Source organism: Eubalaena glacialis, chromosome 1 (assembly GCF_028564815.1).
Source record: "Eubalaena glacialis isolate mEubGla1 chromosome 1, mEubGla1.1.hap2.+ XY, whole genome shotgun sequence".
In the NCBI taxonomy this organism is placed as follows: Eukaryota; Metazoa; Chordata; class Mammalia; order Artiodactyla; family Balaenidae; genus Eubalaena; species Eubalaena glacialis.
Window position 1 is genome coordinate 208225314 of NC_083716.1, and position 17633 is coordinate 208242946.

The 17633-nt window shown below is 41.1% G+C and overlaps 1 pseudogene; it reads right to left on the reverse strand.

Moving 5' to 3' along the window:
• Positions 1 to 11433: 11433 nt before the first annotated feature.
• LOC133100166 (large ribosomal subunit protein eL38-like) lies at positions 11434 to 11641 on the reverse strand (annotated as a pseudogene).
• Between the last annotated feature and the right edge of the window lie 5992 nt (positions 11642 to 17633).

The following is a 17633-nucleotide window of genomic DNA, read 5'->3' on the forward strand; positions in this document are numbered from 1 at the left end:
ACAATCACAACTATCTAACTTTTGAACATTTTTTATCACCCGCCCCAAAGAAACCTGTACTCATTAGCAGTCACACCCTGTCTGTTCTTCTCCTGGCCCCTGGCAGTCACTCAACTGCTTTCTGTTGCTATGAATTTGCCTATTCTGGACATTTCATTTAAATGGATTCATATAATGTGTGGCATTTTGTGTCTGGCTTCTTTTACTCAGCATAATGTTTACAAGGTTCATCCCTGTTGTAGTATGAATCAGAGCTTCACTCCTTTTACGGCTGAATAACATTCCATTGTATGTCTATACCACATTTTGTTTATCCATTCATCTGCTGATGGACATATGGGTTATTTCCACTTTGGGGCTATTGTGCATAATGCTGCTATGAACATTAACATACATGTTTTTGTGTGGTCTTGGGAGAATCTGACCTCTGTCTCTCTGGAGCTTGCGAGCACAGAGTATGGCGTCTGTTCCTTGCCTGGTCATGAGGCTTGGCTGGAGCTGCCCCCCTAACAAAGAGGAGAGAGGAGGTTGTAGTGGGAGTGAGCTACAATTCCATAATAAGCAGGGTAATGATTGGGTCTTACAAGGACTAGCGTGGACTCTACAGGAGGTGTAACCATCTTAAAAAGACCCTGCCCAAGAACACAGTCTTTGTAGGATTACTGTCTGAGCAAGAGCTAAGGGAGACTTGTGAATGGTCAGCAGGAGAATGTAGTGTCCACTTGAGGGAACAGGGAAGTGTGGGAGATCCCCAGTGGGGATTGAGGGGTTTTCTGAAGAACACAGGAAAGTTCCGCATTTACGTGAGGGAGAGAGTTGGCTGGCTTTTGAGCATCTGTCTCACAGAGGACATCAGTGGCCAAATAAAATGGCATCAGCCAAACAACGAAAAACTTTTTGCTTCTTTACTTCTCCTTTCTCCTCCACACCTCAAATAGGAAGGAACGTCAAACAAGACTGGGGTGTGGTTGGAAGAAGGACTGTCCCCCCCCCCCGCCCCTTCCCTATTGCAGGTTACTGAGACCTATGAAGACCTGACCTAGACTATAGGGGAGGAAGATTTGAAGAAGAGAAAAGAGTGAAGTTTGGATATTAGAGAAAATTGAACCTGTATAAAGCCTTGAAACAAGACTGCTACAAAAGGAAAAAGCCACTGGAGAAGTTATATAGTTTGCTCAAGTTATTGTCTGGGGTCAGGAAAAGATCTGCCAGAGCAGGTTTGAAGCACAAGAATGGGAGAAAAATTAAGTAATTTCCTGATTGCACTCTACAAAGTCCAGCCTGATTAATAAACATGTTTTTGTCAGAGTACAGTTCTCTCTGAGTTTGGTCTGCTTAGGACTTCTTTGAACTCCAGGACTGTGCTGGAGGTGCTTTGCTGTCATGGGTGGTGGTCACTGCTAGTGGGGCTGTTAATCAAAGGGCCTTGCCTTCCCTATCACAAAGGTAGGTGCATGAACAGGCTGACAATTAGAATTGTCAATTGACAATAATCATCCCCCACGGTTCTTGTCATACATCACTGTTGGTCTGTAAAAGATGCCTCTCATTTAAAAAATTATTGTTCTCCTTCATCCACTATCCCTTCTGCCATTCTCCTTCCATTACAGGTGCCTACTTATATGTGTTTCTATATTATTCAAACGTACACACATAGCAAAGAACATATATTGGCATGGTTTTGTGTATTTGTGTTTTTAATATAAATAAATGGCACTGTATTATAGACTTCACTAAGTTTCTTCCTTTTTTGTTATTTTCAACTCAATACTGTGTTTTTAAGCTCTAATTGCCTTACTGTCTGAAATTCACTGACCTGACTTAGTTAGGGCTCCCAGGTTGACTCAATCTCCCTGTTTCCATGAACAATGTTGTCGTTGACATCTTCACACATGTCTGGGGGTATACCCAGGAGTGGAATTGCTGAAACTAACTACTGGGTGTTTCAGTTACCACATAAACCACATAAATTATCTTTTTTGCTTAAGCCACTTGACAATGGGTTGTGTCACTTGCAACCGAAGAACTCCTACCTAATCCTTGCCTGTTGGAGGTAAGGGACACCTTGTCTCATCTGCCTGGCCTCCTCTAATTCCCTTCAAAGAGACCAAGGATAAAGTAGCATTTTTGATGTCTCTTCAAGACTCTCCTGCTTTCAGACTTTGTAACTGGCTTCTCCTTTGGAAAAAGTCTCATCACTTCTGTTTCACATGATGGATAATGTGAATCTGTAGGTGTTGTTTATTGGAAAAGTATTTTAATTAAAAAAAATTCATGTTAAATGCTCAGAACATAGAAAAATGTTTTCAAACTTTGGAACTGCAATTATGTTTGCAGCTCTCTAGAAACGGAAATGTCTCTTAATGCTAAAAATACTTTACTAGATCAATCATCTTAATAATAAAATCTTATTAAAACAATCTTTCCTCACCACAGGAATGCCAGTTATGAGACCTTGATTAGGGAGATTTCCTTCTGTGGTACATAGATCTTTCTCCAAGTGTTTTTGTTTACTGAACATTTTGGGACTTCTCAGAAGTCTTTGGGTTATACACTGCTGCAGAAACCCCCATTCAAGACACCAAGGTCAGTTGAAGTAGCTGGAGAATAATGGAACGGCATTCTATTCCTTGACCATGAGCTGATACCAATGAGATGAAAATCAACAGAGATAAATTCTATGGGCATAAATATAAAGCTATTCATTGATGTTAACCCTAACATTAAATGAATTCGGGAAAGGTCAGACCTGATTTGACAGCAGTTCATGTGAAAGAGACATAGAGGTGTTAGGTGTCCTTAACTTAATGTTTAGCAACAGTCCAAAGAGGCTGTTAGAAGCACTGATACAATCTAGGCAGCAGTCACTGAAGTGTTGTACTGTGCTCAATTCGGCAGGAAGGGGGAAGCACTCCCGTCTTCTTTGCTGGTTTTATGACCTCTGGGGTATTATTCTGAGCACCAAGTTTAAAGCACACAGTGACAAATGGGAAGCTCCTAGATGAGGACAGTTGGCAGGGAAAGAAATCTAGAAACTATTACAGCAGCAAAGACTAAGGAAATACCAGCTGTCTTCAAATATTTGGAGGGCTTGCATGTGAATAACAGTAATCCCTTACATTATATATGGCACCTCACAATCTTCAGAGCTCTTTCATTTTTATTATTTAACATGATTCTTACATTGGCCTGTGAAGTAGACGAGGCTGATACTGCTCTCATTTTGTAAATGAGGAAAACGAGGGTCAAAGAGGTAAACTTCACTTGCTCAAAACAGAATAGCAGTTGAATGGAGATTCTGGGACTAGAAGGCAGGTTTCTTGACTTGTGTTTAGTGCTCTTTCAATTACCTTAAGCAATAGAAAACTTAAGACTTCCACATTCTGTGCTCTTGTGGAAGGCAAACCTAGGACCAATGGGTCAGCTGAACCAGAAGGCAGTAAATGCAACATAAAGAAGTTTTTAAGAAAAAACCAGGAAGTTCTTTCCAATAGTGGAAGATGTGGCCCCTCAAAGTCGTGGTGAACTCTGTCATGGATACTCTTCTAGTGGAGATTTGATAAAAGTCCTTCAGGGATATTGTAGAAAGAATTCCTGAATGGACAAAGACATTGGACAATCTTCTTCATTTCCATAACTGTTATTTTATTTGTATTGGACTGAGAAGGAAATAAACAAAGAAATATTCTGGCAACCTGCTATGTTTTCATCTGTCAGTTTGCTAACTAGAGCTGAGAGAGGTCTGAAAAGAAAATTCCATTTGAAAAAATATGATGCAGGCTGGTCCAGATAAATGACTCACTGATATGTTTATGTCAATCTTATTTCTGTTTATCCACCGACCATGGGCACATCAGTGCTGATGTCTCTTACTCTTCAGCCATTTCCCTTAAAACCAGTTACACACAGAGACGAAAGAATAAGAGAATAATCATGAAAAATCAGGCTCTGGGAACCGAGTTGCTGGGCTGAGGGCCAACGCCACGTCACTTCAGAGGCTCACGAAATCTGATGTTTATGCAGCCTAAAGTATCTTTATTTTTACTGTGTGTCTGAAGCTTATGACATGATCGAGGTTAGTAACTATGGAGACTGGTGATTTATTTACCACTGAGGTGGTTCAGCTCTGACAGAACCAGAACAGGCTTCCTCATGTAAGCAGAGTGTCTGCCCATCCCTTCCTAAGGGGATCTGCCGAAAAAAGATGGATTAACGCAACTGAGGAATCTGAGGAAATCTTTTAAATGAAGGCACTTAAGAGCAAAAGGGAAAAAGAAAGGACTTGAAGAAGTACAGGACTGATGTTCTCTCTCACCTCCGTGTCTCTGTGTGTCCACTTTTCTCCTTCTGGAATGCCCTGCCCTGTTGGGAATAGTGACCTTCTCCCAGCTTACCCTACCAGCCCGAAGCCCACCTTCTACACAAAGCCTTCCAAATAAAACTAACCAATATTTACTACTCCCTTTTCTGGCTATGTCAGGTGGTTTCTGTGCTATGCCTATTTGCCATGGGTTACATTGGACTGAACATTTTTATTATTGTGCCCAGGGTTGTCCCTCATGTTTCACATGTATTTTGTGTTCTTCTCAAGGAGTTGTGTGTGGGAGACATCCAGCCCATGCTCCTTTCTCCATGCCAAAGGGGTGCCTTTTCAGATTCTCACATCAAATGTACTCGTGGTGGTCCTGATTGGCCCCTAAGTACCACCCTGCGGTTCTCCATATCTCTCCAATGAGTCGTATACCCCTTGAGGGCAGGGGTCTGTCGTATCTACTTCTGTACTCCCTGTAGGGCCTGGCCTTAGATAAATGCTCTTTCACTTGATTTAAACAGAGAAACAGGAGGCCTTAACTCAGGAAGTGAATTGCAGGAAAGATGGTCTACAAAACAGAGAGAAGGAAAGAAATGGAAGCAAGAGTTTGCAAATGCGGAGACCATTTCTTGATCCTGCTGTTTTCCTTGTGCTTCAAGGGCAGATAGATTTTCCAGGCATTTCTGGCTCCCAATCTCTGGTTCTGTCCAAGGGCTAACGAATGCACAAATGAGGGCTCCCGCAGGCTGAGGTGCTGGGCTTGCCCGGGCTCTTTTAGCCGAGTCTAAGTCCTGCTTGTTGTCAGGGCAGGGCTGGGGTCTGAGTAACGAGGCCAGGGTGCAGCCCTGATTTGGAGCTCAAAAGGGAAGCAACCTCTGTTGCTGCCGAGAGATGACCTGACATATTTCACTGGCTCCTGTGGGACAACCCCAGGAAAATCCTTCCCACGCCCAACAACATCGCTCTTCACTTCCAGGATGTAGTAGCCCTTTGCCATCACTCAGACAGCTGTGTCTTCTGCCAGCCAGGTTTTCCGGTGGGGCTTACCTCAGAGTCAGGCCTGGTGGATCCCTTCACATTTAATTTCGCTCTTTTCGGAATCAATGTCAATTGTGCGCATGACTTAAGAAGAAATCACAGATTGCTCCATTGCTTCCTCCCCAGACTTCCCCTGCCTCAAACCCCAAACCAAAAATACCATCAACTCACCATGCTTGAGGAAGCGAGAGGACACTGAGGAGTGACTGAAGTCAAATACTAGTTGCAAAAAGAAAAAAGGGGCAAAAAATCATCAAAAATATGGAAATTTAGAAGTTGCTTTATTATTTTTAGGCAGTAAGAAAACTAGAATCATTTACTATATGCAATATTCATTAGCTGGGATGGGTTTCAGATGATCAGAGGACGTAGAAAGGACTGTCATTGTTCTGAGGAATAATAGAGTCCCTTCCCTCCCCGACATAAGCACAGAACTCATTAGCTAATGTCTTTTACAACTGGGTAGAAGAAACACAAATAAAAACCATGGTTGATGCAGCATGAACAGCCTAGATTTTTACTGACCAGTAAAACAAAGCACACGTGAAGCCTCTAGCCTCATATAGACCCTTTTTTAAAAAAAATGCCCTAATATCCATACACAATAAAAATGAAGAGTCTTGAAGTAGATGTGGCAAAAACTGTCTAACGTCTACTCATTAGCAACAGCTCAAGACTTTGGCTTTGTGGTATGGGATGGCAGAGGGGTTCTTTCGGTTTCATAGCTTTCCTCTTTGTCGATCTGGGCAAACTAGACCTCTGAGACCTTGGACAAATCATCAGTGTCTCTAAACTTCAGTTACATATCTGTGAAATGGGAATTAAAGTGATATCATATGGGGTTACTGTGAAGATTAAATGAAGATGGTCCATGTAAAACAGGAGTTTAGTGCAGTGCCTGGAATATAGAGCTTAATAAACATTTGCTGTCACTATGGTTTAGGCACAATGCTTAAGCACATAGACTCCAGTGCCAGCATGTCTGGCTTTGGATCCTGCCTTTACTACTTAATGGCTGTGCAATCTTTGGCAAGTTACTCAGCCCCTCTGCTCCTGTTTTCTCAACTGTAAAATGGGGAAAAGATTACCAGCTTGTTGGGTGATTGTGAGGGTTAAATGAAGTAAGCCCTTGGAACACTGCCTGGCACACAGTGAGCACCATATAAACTGTTAATAATTTTCATTATTTTGTAAAGAGAACTTTGTTGACTAGATGCTTCTCCTACCTATTCCTCACTCCTTACCTCCAATCTTGGAATTCTCAGACTGTATAGCTCATCCTCTCTTTTTAAATTTGAGCTACTAGGAAAGCCTCAATTCCCCAGATCTGTGGGGCACCATCCCCTGTCTCCCAGGGACCTGAGCAGGAACACATCAGTGGCGAGAAAGTGGTAGACCCAGAAACCTTAGCTGTGCAAGAGCACTGAGAGCTCTTGCCTGCCCTCCCTCTCCCAGGCTCAGCCCTGGGGGTTCAGGGATGGCCCCAAGGATCTGGGGGACCAGTTGAAATTGTAGTGCTTCAGCAGAGCCCAGGTTCTTGAGAAAGACCCAGAGGCTCAGAGAAGACTCCAGACTATAGAGCAGGGCAGAACTCTCAGCTCTATCTGCTAACCAGCCTGACCTTAGGTGAATTTTGCAGTCCCGGGAAATCCAAGGCTTAGGAAGGTCACCCAGGTCTGGATGAACTGAAGACTTCCAGTCTGGAATTTCATCCAGGGCTAGAGAGACTTTAGCTATCTCCTGGCAGTGGTAGCAGGGTGATAGTGTTTAGATTTCTTAGCTAAATTACATCATCAACATACAGCTTCTCTTTGCTGTTTCTTTCACACAGAAATCTAATCTTAAAAATCTCTGATCTTTCTGTTCATGGTCTGTAGGAAAGCCAGCACTAGCCAGGAGGGAGAACCCAGTGTGAGAAAACAAGTCAGTTCCAGGCAGCACTGTAAATGTGCAGGAACGATCCTTATGATCTGTAATGAGAATCTCAGTGTCAGCCAATGTGCTTTATATGCTGTATCTCTTTGAACCCTTAAAGAGCCCCAGGAGGTCGGTACCGTAATTATCCCCATTTTATAAATGAGGACTTAGGGGTTCAGAGAGGTTACAAAGTGTCACACCGACGCTGGTGTGATTGAGTCTGGAATCAAACCCCATTCTGTTTGATTTCAAAGCCTGTGCAACTTGATGAAAGTTTCCAATCTTCCCACTCTGACTCTCTTCTTTTTCAGGTATCTTCTATTTCTTATCCTATCCTTTTCAAAACCTCCAACAGAAAAGGAATTTGCCATAGACATCTAGGTCTTTGTGAATTTAAATCAACATGTCACAATTCCAAGGAGAAAGTCTCATTTTAAGATCCTACACCAATTCTAAAATAGAAGACTTTATTTCATTGAAGACATTAGGGCATTATCCAGTATTTTGGGAGCACTACTCCTAAAATAATATAATTCTCACTCTAAGGCTGGCCTTGCTAATAATAACAGCAACAACAATTGTAATAACGATGATTGCAGCAACCATCTGAATGGCATGTGCTAAGCTCTAGTGTGCCACGCCCTTTATGTAAATCATTCCATTTAATCCTCACCGTAAGCCTTACAGTGGGTGTAATTATAATGATCAATTTATAAATGGAGAAACTGAGGCTCAGAGAGGTTAAGTAATTTGCTTAGCTCATGCAGCTAGTAAGGTTAAAGAGTTGGGATTTGACCCTCTGTGCATGTGCCTTCAGAGACTGGGGGTGGACTCACTCTCTGTGCCATACTGGGGAAAGCTAAGCTTTGAGGGGACCCTTTTGAAACAGGTCAGAGGTCTTCCTTACCTTTCTTTCTTTCTGTATCTTATCCTGCCCTTCTTGCACAGATGGCCATATACAGGAGATTAGGTGTCAGCAGATGCCTTGACTGAGTTTCCATCTCATGGAATGATTCTGTTTCTGGCATCCCAGTGCAAGGACTGCCGAGTCCTTTGATCACTTGAGCATTCGCGTTGCCAGCTTCTACACTGTTAATTCTATACCTTGTCTCAGTGGGGTGATGTTCCCAGGCTTCTTTTCTAGCTACATGGTTGATTCATTCTAAGTGACTTTTCTGAGGAGAAATTAGCTTAAGGGTTGTCTTTTGCATGTGCTCAACTAAATGACCCCAAAATGGAGTTGAAACAGTCCATGGTTCTGGGGATTTTATAGGGTAATCAGTCTTCTCTGCTTTAGGTCAAGCCCCCAAGACCAATACTCAAAATACACTTAAAATAATTATTCATGTTCTCCTGGAAGGAATCAAAGTTTGTAAAATATAAGAGAAGGCTGAAGACAATGCTTAGTATTTCACTGCCTCTTGTGATGTTCTCTGTGTGTTCTGTTGAAAGGCACAAGAGAAAGTCTATTTGCCGTACTGCTCATAGCCTCTACATTTGATTCTATATGTTCAATTCTGCTGTAGAAGACAAGAAAGCAAATGGGAAAGATAAAGCTCACAAGAAATATTGAATACGCATAGAAAGTAAGCTAGCAACTTATGAGATATTGGTGGAACTCCTAGGATGTTATATACAGATGATGAGTAAGGAAATAGCTTGTGAGACAAGCAGAATTCATAAGATGTGTTACATACAGATAGTAAGTTATCAGTCTTTAAAACATGTTAAAGAAAGATAGAATAAATAAAATATCTATGGGAAAAGACAAGCATGTTGCTTATAGATAGAAAGGGATGAAGAGGTCAGGTCATGATCATGCCACCTCTGGGCAGACAGCTATGTCATCCCCAAGTTGGCCACCCATTGGTGATACCCGTTCTGGTCCCACATGTCCTCTGCCCAAGAAATGAACATAAACCCCAGAGCTTCTCAGCAGTTATTGGGAAGCTATAGCCAGGTGAACTTGCCCCTGTGTTTCTCTGAGGTAGTAAGTGTGTGTCACCAGCCCAGGGTACCTTCTGTCTATGGTCCCCCTTGCTGCATCCGAATCTCTGGTCCTCATAATCACACCATCCATGGGGAAGTCTGAAAAGAGAGAGAGAGAGAGGGAGAGAGAGAGAGAGAGAGAGAGAGGAGATATGAGTGTGGTCCTTCCATTAACTTGCACCTTTCTCTAAGTGTATTCACTTACCCCATCTCTTTCCCTTTGCTTCTAATGGTGTATTTTAATTGGTTTACTAAAACACGCAATATGAGCATATTCAGTTTTGAGTCTTTGAGCCTTTCTGTTCTGTGGCCTCAGGCATGATTTGCCTGGGACTGTTCTCAGAGGCTCCTTTTGCATCAAGGTGAATTCTCACATGACATTCATGTTAGACTGTTTCCATTTGGACCTATTCACTTGTATCATCTGTTTCCTTGGATAAGACTCCAACAGTGGATACTTTTACTCCCTCAGAGGACCTAGGAAAGAGCTGTGCCAACAGGGTTTGGAATGGAGGCAAAACTAATTCTGGAGAGTTCCAATGTGTGCTGAAAAAAGATAGCAATCAAATAAATGTGTTATATCACATCCTGAATGTGGTCTCAGGCCCTCTGCCAGGTAGTCAGTGAACATTTTTTATGAGTTTGATTTTTCTCCGTTAGGAGAATTACTGAAGTTCTGAATTAACCAGAACAGCACAAGAGGGACAGCATCATCCATTCAGAACACAGGTGGGAGAAAGGCAGAACGATGGTTTGTAAAAATGGGTCCATAAATAATGAATGATTTTAATAACTCTGAGTGACTTGGATGCTCACACGGAGTGACCTTCTCAATATGTTATTTATGCCTTTGGTGTTTTTTTCTAATATAACATTTTTTTCCTCTGGTCACAGTATTTTCTTGTCCACTTACTGTGTTTTAAACCACACACTTCTTGCCACTATCGGTCACGTAGCTCTAAAGTGAAATATAGATTATAAAAGGAAACACTTCCCACACATTTATGAAATGGTTTCCAGCTGGTCTTAAAAATGTCTTCGATTCCCTCTGGATGTAAGCGTTTATCTGTTAATGCTTAGCATTCGGGAGTTTCCCTGCTCAGTTTCAAAAGTGGGAACATGGAGATAAAGTCAGTGTTTTAAGAGATTAGTATTTGAGAAACATAAAATTGGGTGAAATAAATATTGCACATGTATAAGAAGAAAGTTTCAATCATTATGTAGTGAAATTATACTTACCCCCCAAACAAACAAACAAACTAACAAAAACAAAATTCTCACTATGTCAGAGGATACAAGGCTTGGCCACTTTTGATCAGGAGGAATGAAGTTGTGTACCAGGAGGGTTAAGGTTTAGGTGTGTGTGATGAAATCCCAAGTGGTATGTCAATTCCTGCAGAGGACCTCAAGTCACTGGGTGGCATCCCTGTGGGAAATTATTTGGCAAAGAGAAAAGGACCTAGGCCCACACCATATGCACCACTGTGTTAGTGGCTCTGAAGGCTTTCTGTGCAGCTAACTGGCCTTGGAGATGACTCCTTGGGGCCTTGCTAATAGGAAGGGAGTTAGGGAGTCCCTACTTCCAGGCAACTTTAAGGAACAGGGAGATCTCTGTGCCTGAATTTATAGGGTTAGGTAGATATTCCTTTTCCTTCCTCTTACACAACTTGCTCTTACTGCCTAGGTTTAGATCAGTCACAGCGTTGATTTAAGGCACTCCAACTTTGGACTTCAACAAGACAAAGAGTGGCATCTACCCAAGACATAGGGGAGAAATCGCCCTCAAAACGAAAAGCATTGAGGTGTAAAGTAACAAAGTCCAGAGAAACTCTCCAAGCTATAACTTTGCTTCTAAAAGTCCTCTGACTTGGATGCATCCTTCAATCAAAGTTCTATTTTCCCTTCATTTTAGCTATCTCCGGCTAAAATGGGTGGGGTGAGCCTCCTCTGTTTTCTATTAAGGGGCAAAGCAGCAAGATTTATGTCAGGAAGTCTTGCTGGAAAGAATGGAGTGGGCTCCCAGAGCCACCCAGTTCCATAGTAATAATTGAATTGAAAATCAGGGTAGCACTTCCCAAACAGGATTCCCCAGAACACTAGTTGCTTGAACTGATGATTTTTTAATTTATTTTTTTAATTTTTAAAATGTTAATACAGTTCAAATCAGCGTGCCTGGTTCATTTCAGCTCCTTCACTGGCAAACCTGGGGGCAGGGGCTGCTTCAGCTTCTCTGCCTTCTTTTTGTCTGTGATGACCAAGGTGTAAAGGTATCCGCTGCGTCGAACTTTAAACTTCACATTATCCTTATTTTTCTTGGCGTCACTTGGCGTCCTTTTGCCTGGCTGTAAGCAGAAAGTCCTTGATTTCTTCAGTTTTGCGAGGCATGATGACGCGGAGCGGAGAGCGCGGCCGGAACAGCGAGCGGCAAGAAGCTGAACTGCTGAATTTTGTTTTGTTTTGTATTTTTAACCACTGTTTATGGTCAAAAAAAAAAAAAAAAAAAAAAGGGTGGAAAATCCCGGGTTGAATACATTTCAAGGAATTACTTTTTCTGCAAGGCATTAAACATATTTAATGTGTTAATAGGAATTGCATATCTTGGAATTAATGGTTCACAGAACACAGTTTGCAAACACTGAACAAGGGAGAGGACCGGGGGAGAAGTGGCCCAGGCTAGGCTGCATGACTGTGGGGGGCAGGGGCTTCTTGACTGCTAGTGGTTAAGCAGTGCCCTTGGGTACCCCCAGTTGTGCCTGGGGTATAGATGAAGAAGGCAGGAAAGGAAGCAGGATAAAACAGAGATAGCAAGGTGGTAGGGTGATGCTGGTTGACCTAGATTTCCAAACTCTGTGTGTGGATTGGGGGCCCTTTTGGGTAAGAAACATTCTCACTACTCTTGCTAGGGAGCAAGACCGACATGCTCTCTCCCAGGGAGAGTGGTATGGAATGGTACAGCTCTCTGTGTTTTCATCAGGTTCAGGTTCCTTCTCCAAGTCGGTCGTTCTTTCTCCAGTTATAGTATTATACAAATGTATATATTATAGAATTGCCATATTTTATTTTGGCTCCTAATTTAAGTTATTTCAAGGATAGTACATACAGTCCTGGGTACTTGGATGTAAAATCTATGGCATAAGTTCACTGAGAAGCTCTCTGTTGGGGTTCTAACATTGCCACCCATGTGGCATCCCTTTCAACATGACCTCAGGGAGACAGTTCTGCACTGGGTTCCTGAGATGAACGCACATGCACATTTGATCTATTGCATTACCTCCCAGACTAAACTCGCTATCCTGCTGCCAGTCACTACAATGTTCTCAAATATGAGTCAAGTGTGCGTTAGGAGCCGGTGCCTTGTACTCTGAACTTCAGGGAGTGCAAACCAACCTTTTAATTTTTATTATTTTTTTCAATTTTATTACCTCTTATTTTCTTCCAGTTTCATTGAGATATAATTGACATACAGTTATGTATAAGTTTAAGGTGTACAGCATAATGATTTGAATTATATACATCATGGTATATATAGAGATACAAAATTAAAGAAATAGAAAAAAATTTTTCCTGGTGATGAGAACTCTTAGGATTTACTCTCTTAACAACTTTCATATGTAACACACAGCAGTGTTAATTGTATTTATCATGTTGTACATTACATCCCTAGTGCTTATTTATGTTATAACTGGAAGTTTGTACCTTTTGACTGCCTTCATGCAGTTCCCCCTCCCCCAACTCCCACCTCTGGTAACCACGAATCTGTTCTTTTTCTATGAGTTTGTTTGTTTGTTTTTGAAGTATAATTGATCTACAACACTATGCTAGTTCCTCTTATATGACATAATGATTTGATGTCTCTGTACATTTCAAAATGGTCAATCATGATAAGTCTAGTTACCATCTGTCATCATACAAATATGTTATATAATGTAACATAACATATGTTACGTAATTATTGACTATATTCCCCACACTGTACATTTCATACCTGTGACTCATTTATATTGAACTGGAAGTTTGTACCTCTTATCTCCCTCATTTATTTCTCTCCTTTCTCCATTCCCCTCCCCTCTGGCAACCATCTGTTTGACTCTATCTGTTTTGTTATGTTTCGTGAAAAGCTAAAAGCATTTCCCCTAAGATCAGCAACAAGTCAAGGATGCCCACTCTCACCACTTTTATTCGACACAGTATTGGAGTCCTTCCTAGCCACAGTAATTAGACAAGAAAAACAAATAAAAGGAATCCAAATTGCAAAGGAAGAAGTAAAACTGTTACTGTTTGCAGATGACATGATATTACACATAGGAAATCCTAAAGATGCCAACAAAAACTACTAGAACTCATCAATGAATTTGGTAAAGTTGTAGGATACAAAATTAATATACAGAAACCTAACAATGCTAACAATGAACTATCAGAAAGAGGAATGAACAAAACAATCACATTGACAATTGCATCAAAAATAACAAAATACCTAGGAATAAATCTAACTGAGGGGGTAAAAGACCCATACTTGGAAAACTATAAGACACTGATGAAAGAAATTGAAGACAACACAAACAGATGGAGAGATATACTGTGCTTATGGATTGGAAGAATTAATATTAACTGATGTTGTTAAAATGACCATGCTACCCAAGGCAATCTACAGATTCAATGCAATCCTTATAAAATACCAAGGGCTTTTTTCATAGAAGTAGAATAATTTTAAAATTTGTATGGAAATGTAAAAGACCCTGAATAGCCAAAACAATCTTGAGAAAGAAGAACAGAGCTGAAGGAATCATACTCCCTGACTTCAGACTATACTACAAAGCTACAGAAATCAAAAGAGTATGGTACCAGCACAAAAACAGACACATAGCTCAATGGAACAGAATAGAAAGCCCAGAGATGAACCCACACTTATATGGGCAATTATTCTATGACAAAGGCAGCCAGAATATAAAATGGGGAAAACACAGCCTTTTCAATAAATGGTATTTGGAAACTGGACAGCTACATGCAAAAGAATCAAACAGGACTACTTTCTCATACCACATACAAAAATAAACTCAAAATAGATTAAAGACCTAAGTGTAATACCTGAAACCATAAAACTTCTAGAAGAAAACATAGGCAGTATGCTCTTTGACATGGGCTGTTGCAATATTTTTTTGGATATGTTTCCTCAGGCAAAGGAAACAAAAACAAAAATAAACAAACAGCACTACATCAAACTAAAAAGCTTTTGCACAGTGAAGGAAATTATCAACAAAATGAAGAAGCTGCCTACTGAATGGGGGAAGACATTTGCAAATGATGTATTTGATGAGGGGTTAATATCCAAAATATACAAAAAGCTCATACAACTCAACATCAAAAAAACCCCAAACAACCCTGTTGAAAAATGAGCAGAGGATCTGAATAGACATTTTTCCAAAGAAGACATACAGGTGGACAACAGGCACATGAAAAGATGTTCAACATCACTAATCATCAAGGAAATGCAAATCAAAACCACAATGAGCTATCACCTCACACCTCTCAGAATGGCTATTATCAAAAAGACAGCAAATAACAAGTGTTGGTGAGGATGTGGAGAAAAGGAAACTCTTGTGCACTGCTGGTGGGAATGTAAATTGATGTAGTCACTATGGAAAACAGTATGGAGATTCCTCAAAAAATTAAAAATAGGGCTACTATACAATCCAACAACTCCACTCCTGGGTATTTACCTGAAGAAAATGAAAACACAAATTAGAAAAGATGTATGCACCCCTATGTTCATTGTAGCATTATTTACAATAGCTGATACATAGAAGCAACCTAAGTGCCTATCAATGGATGAATGAATGAAGAAGATGTAGTATATGTATACAGTGGAATATTACTATCCATAAAAAAGAGTAAAATCTTGCCATTTGCAACAACATGGATGGACCTAGAGAGTATTATGCTAAGTGAAATAAGTCAGACAGAGTAAGACAAATAATGTATGGTTTCAATTATATGTGGAATATAAAAAATAAGACAAATGAACAAACATAGCTAAACATACCAAGCTTTTTATTTTTATTTTTTAAAAAATAATGATTTAGAAAAGGAAGATGGGAGAATGGGGGTGCCACAACAATGTTCCAGAGAAGCAGGGGTACAGGTCAGTCCATTCCACTTTCTCTGTCTGAGGGAGGGTCTCTAAGACCCAGATGAAAGGGGAGAAGGTAGCTATATGGACTGAATTTGCTTCTGGACATTTTCTAGAACCTGTCTGGTAGTCCTTGGTTAATTCAGCTGAGTGCCACACTTCATCAGGGTCAGGGATCCAGACCCTTGTGTACTGAATAAGGGATGGCCTCTGAGAGCAGTTCTCAACCAGAGCATCCATCACTACAGTTGTTCTGGAGTCCCACTCCTTCCATACCATGCTTTTTAAATGGTCCCTTTGAATCCCCCTCTGGGGTTTGAGAGGAAGGGGAAGCATCACCTCCTCCTTTGGTGTGGAAGAGGGACCCACAGCACAATTTCCTCCCCAAGATGGTCTTTCCCCAAACCCTCCTTCTCCCCACTCTCTCTCAGCCCTTTAACATCTCCAATGTGAGTCAAGAATTTAAAAGAGTTATGTAACCAGTTTTTACTTAAATCCTTAAAAGTAATTTGCACATGGACTCATACTTCTTTTGGAATGCAGCAACACTTGTATCTTTGTGCCTCAGTTGAAGCTTCAGTTTTAATTCCTGTTACAAAGATGCTTGTATGCATATCTTTCAATTTCTCTCTCTCTTTTTTTAAAAAATATTTTGGGAGTGTTATTTTCTCTCTCTCTTTTTTAATAAATTTATTTATTTATTTTTGGGCTGCATTGGGTCTTTGTTGCTGTGTACGGGCTTTCTCTAGTTGTGGCGAGCGGGGGCTACTCTTTGTTGCGGTGCACGGGCTTCTCATTGAGGTGGCTTCTTTTGTTGTGGAGCATGGACTCTAGGCCCACAGGCTTCAGTAGTTGTGGAACGTGGGCTCAGTAGTTGTGGCTCACGGGCTGTAGAGCGCAGGCTCAGTAGCTGTGGCGCAGGGGCTTTGTTGCTCCGCGGCATGTGGGATCTTCCCAGACCAGGGCTTGAACCCATGTCCCCTGCATTGGCAGGCAGATTCTTAACCACTGCACCACCAGGGAAGTCCCTCAATTTCTCTTAAATGGTAATTTACCTTAGGATGGTTCTCCAGAAGGGAAATCATTGGTTCAAAGGATTTGGAAAGAGTATTTTCATTCTAAACATGTGGTTGTTTTTCTCAACCTTGAGACTGAAGGGGAATTACTAGGCTGACTCAGGCGTGAAACAGGTTGTTATGTGTAAGCTAGACCCTGTGTTAAGTGGTGCCAGGGTGCGTACTGGAATTTTCCTAAGAACCTATAATTTGCTTACCTGTGTAGTGCCAATAGTTTGAGGTTCTTCACACCACATTTCTTCTAAGCAACTCCCAGTGCAGGAACAGTTCCAAATGCACAGACCCATGTTTGCAATGGAAATAGGAGAATCTTAGATGTCAATGATGAGTGGAGATTTAAATAATGATAATTATATTTATATAGCACTGAGTATTTGCCAGGCCCTGTCTTAGCTACATTAACATATATTAATTTCTTTAGACTTCACATCAACTCTATGAAGAGGCGCTATTATTATTCCCATTTCACAGAAGAAGAGGCTGAGGTACAGAGAGGTTAAGTAACTGACTCAGCTAGTAAGTGGCACAGCTGAAAGTTGTGCATGCCATCGGCTGCACAGTGTGTCTAACCATTGCATTGAACTGCCTCTTACACTAAACAAAGCGCTATCTGTTGCAATGGTCCTCAGAGGTTCTGTCATACTCCCATGAAGAAGATTGGAAACATTCTCAGAACTAACCTGGTTTCCAGGGGTGACAAGCCTGAATGTGCAAAAAGAGGATGGTAGTTGGGTTGGGTGGGTACTTGGTGGTATCTCGCTTTGTTTCTCTTCCCTTTGATGGTGAAGTAGGGCCCACAGCACAGTTGAGCTTGGTGTATAATAGATGCTCAGTCAAGGGTTATTGTATGACTGGATGAATGATACAGTTCACATAGATAATGACACAAATGCCTGCTCTCTGCATTTATGTCTTCTATCTCACTATTATCTCTGATTGTCATAGCAATATAAACTAGATATGATTGCCCCTGTATTATAAGTGAGGAAGCTCAAGTTTAGAGTAATTAAGGGAGTTATTTTGTCTAAGACCATGCAGCTAGTCAACCACAGATGCAGGTTCCAGACCACATCAGTCACCTCTTTTATTCACCTAATGTTTGCCACTTATGTCCTATGACCTGTTACAAGAGTAATATTAAGTATTAGCTTATGTCTGTCCCCTTAAGATAGTC